The sequence below is a fragment of the Pinus tabuliformis genome, chromosome 4_1, assembly GCF_031772625.1.
Source record: "Pinus tabuliformis cultivar Carrire ecotype Pingquan chromosome 4_1, CPIR1, whole genome shotgun sequence".
Classification (NCBI taxonomy): Eukaryota; Viridiplantae; Streptophyta; class Pinopsida; order Pinales; family Pinaceae; genus Pinus; species Pinus tabuliformis.
Window position 1 is genome coordinate 978,442,370 of NC_142303.1, and position 3,403 is coordinate 978,445,772.

At 41.1% G+C, this 3,403-nt stretch overlaps 1 pseudogene; it reads right to left on the minus strand.

The window, feature by feature from the left end:
* Positions 1–353: 353 nt before the first annotated feature.
* LOC149179401 (peptidyl-prolyl cis-trans isomerase CYP40 pseudogene) lies at positions 354–2,598 on the minus strand (annotated as a pseudogene).
* Between the last annotated feature and the right edge of the window lie 805 nt (positions 2,599–3,403).

Genomic DNA, 3,403 nt, shown 5'->3' on the forward strand with positions numbered 1-3,403 from the left:
ACACTGGGGCTGGTACAGGTTCTTGCAAAACATAACTTTCACTTAATTTCATTGCAGTTGTAGTATGGGTGTTGTAATGATGTCATGTACTGCCGCATTATCATTGATTCATCATCATCATCATTTTAAAGAAGATCGAACATCATAAAATCATAGCTCTGCTTATGAATATGATTGGTATCCTGTAGTTGTAATTGATGACTGTATTCATGTCAGTGTCCTCCAAACAGCCCCTAATGAAAACCCAACATGAATTCTAACGACAAGCAACAAACAGAAACAATAGAAGGACCTATACAGTGATCCGTTCAACCTTTGGTGATGCAACTTTATTCATATGTCATTCTATTGGTTCAAACAGTCACTGCTGCTCCAGGGACCGATATGTTGGTAAGAAAACCAATAATGTTATTCTTTAGGTCTTGCTCCTGTTCATGCATATGCATCACCAGATCTCGAATCAGGTAGTGCACTTCATCATTTATATCAACTTCATCACGGCCTTCTTTCTCCCAGCAAATGTCAAGATAGCGCAATGCCTTTCTGTATTTTCTTAAAGCCATCTTATAATCCCCTTTCTTGTAATTTTCATTCCCAAAACATTTCGCAGAATCTACTGCATTCATCCACCATGAAATTTCTGCAGATTTCTCATTAAGATCAGCTGGCGAGTCTGGATACAAATCTCCATCTTTGAAGAAATTAGCTATTCCATCATCTGATCCTTCTGGGATCTCCCCACAATCTGAAATTACCACATCTAGAGAAGGGCGGTCACTACTTTCTGTGGGAGTATGCTCATTGCCACGTACAACTCCCATGCCTTTAATTACCTTCCCAAAGACAACACGCTTTCCATCCAGATGGGAAGTCCTTGTTGTTGTGATGAAAAATTGAGAGACATTTGTATTAGGTCCGGAGTTTGCCATTGACAACATTCCTCTGCGCTCATGTTTCAGTTGAACGTTTTCATCATCAAACTTTAATCCATATATTGATTCACCCCCTGTACCATTTTGAACTGAAATGTCTCCACCTTGTATTATAAAACCTTTGATAACTCTATGGAAAAGAAGCACTTTGTAATGCAGGGGGGCGCCGGTATGAGGGCCAATGCACAAAGTCCTGAAATTTGGTCATATCCTCGACAAGTTCCTCGAGACTCTGCTGAACTATGACATGCCCCTTCTCCCGCTTCTCCATCCAAAGTCCCGAAGACCATCAAACTAGCATCAGATGGATGATACTCAAATTGTCTGGGCCGAAACTTCTTGTTTGTCCTTAAGCATGTTGTACAAAACAATAAAAAAGTCGTCCTCCAATGTTGTCGACGCGCACAACCACAGCATAAAACTTGTATATAAGCACACCATTTCCCTTTCCACTCATATGATGCTTGTAATCTAACTCCAGATTGTCGACGAAAGTATCAGAAAACGAATCGGTGCTATAAAGGATGGAGTCCAGCTTTGAGGTCTCGTTGCTCCAGCACGTTTCAGGCCTTCCTTCTTTTGTTTTTATTCAATGCGCACTCATCTTTTAACGACACCAGTTAACATAATTCCAGCCCTTGTGCCACATCTCTATCCCGGTGTCACTAATCATGGCGGCCTTGTGGCAATCAAATCTTTATAAAAACCACTTGACACTTGGCATTTAATCACTGCATTCCATAAGAGAAAATTCTAATGCTGATATTGTCAAACAGTTTATGCGCATTCTCCATGCTAGTTCACGGACATGGCAATATAGAGCATCCATTCGTGCCTCATGATCAAATGCGCAGCCTTCCAAGAGGCCACGAATTCTGTGGTTCTGAATATTAAGATAATGCCAAACTGGATTTGACTCAGGCTCCAACTCCAATAACAGCATGATGGTGTTCTCAAGCTAAGTGGACAAGATACATCAGATGCAACAGGCCGGGTATTTACTAATTTCATCCATTGCAGAGACCAGCATTTCACCAAAGGATAGAGGCAAAGAAGAAATAGCAAACGCTGATCCACTGCGTTCAAGAATAGATTCATGTTTCACTGAACCAGGAGCGCCATTTGTTGAACCTACCTTAGCAAACTTCCCATTGAATATCAAAAGAGCTAATCTCCAAAATGTTGGTACATGGTGCACAATGACAGATGTAAGCCTACGAATGAGTCTTCCTCTGAAAGCATCTGCTTCTTCACCAGTCACTTCTTTAATATGAGACTCCCCTCTTATATCATTATCACCCAACAGAAGGGAATAATCTATTGAAGACTGCACAAACTCTTATTTGATTTACCCAGAAGATTGGCCACTAAACCATAGACACTGTTTTGCAACTGCTAATGAGAACATTAAACCAATACAAGTATACTTCAATTTAACTATCAGCTTTATACACAATCAATCCACTCAAATCATTTTTTCGGTGCAGGGAGGAGCAAAGGATCTGGATTTCTCTTTGAAGTTCATAACAACCGACATTTTCCTTTGTTTGCCAATTACAAAAGCTTCACGCTGGCTTGTCATTTGGGTGTAAAGTACAGGAGTAGTCGAGGAGAATATTGCCACATGCCATGCTGTGTCCAGAGCCCATTCTAATAGCTTATGCATTACCACTGCATTCCCTTTTTGGCCTTTACATCACTCTGCTCATCATCTAAATTTAGTATATGAACCTTCTACTGAAAACCCGAGCAAATCCCTAATTTCGTAGCGCGCTACGGAATCACTTGAAGCATGTTGCGCTGCGAAACTGTTAAAAGAGGATTCATGCGCTGCAAAAACACCCTGTCCTTAAGCCAGGCTAAAGAAATTTTGGCAACAGAATTTTCAGTGATAACACATATCATCATAATACTTCTTCATACCCCATTTTTTACAAATGCCTGGCAATAACAAAAAAATTTCGTGCACCACTAACTCCTTCTTCTATTGAACGGTGTAGCCTTCTGGGGCAGTTCCTGTTGTTAGGAAGTGTATGATGTCTTAAAAGAGACCATTCGCGAGGCATACTGTGAATAGCTACGCGTCAGGCAATCCCTCCTCCAAATTAGAGGGCTCTTCCCCTGTTTTGATGCGCAACAGATGGTCTAGTCCCGCATTCAGTCGTCCAGGTTTCACAATGACCTCAAAATCTTACTTCTAGAACAATAAAAACCACCTATAGATTCTCCCCCCCAACACAGGCTTATTGACCAGGTATTTCAACGCAGAACGATCCGTATACATCTTAAAATATCCACCCAGCAAATAGTGTCTAAACGTCTAGAGCGCGTATACCATGGCTAACCCTTCGCGCTCAGTGGTTAAATAGTTATTCTCATCCTTGGATAACCTCCTACTTGTGAATGTTATAGGATGGTCCAATTCTCCTCTGCTAGCCTGTGTTAGTACTACTCCCAGCACTATACATGAC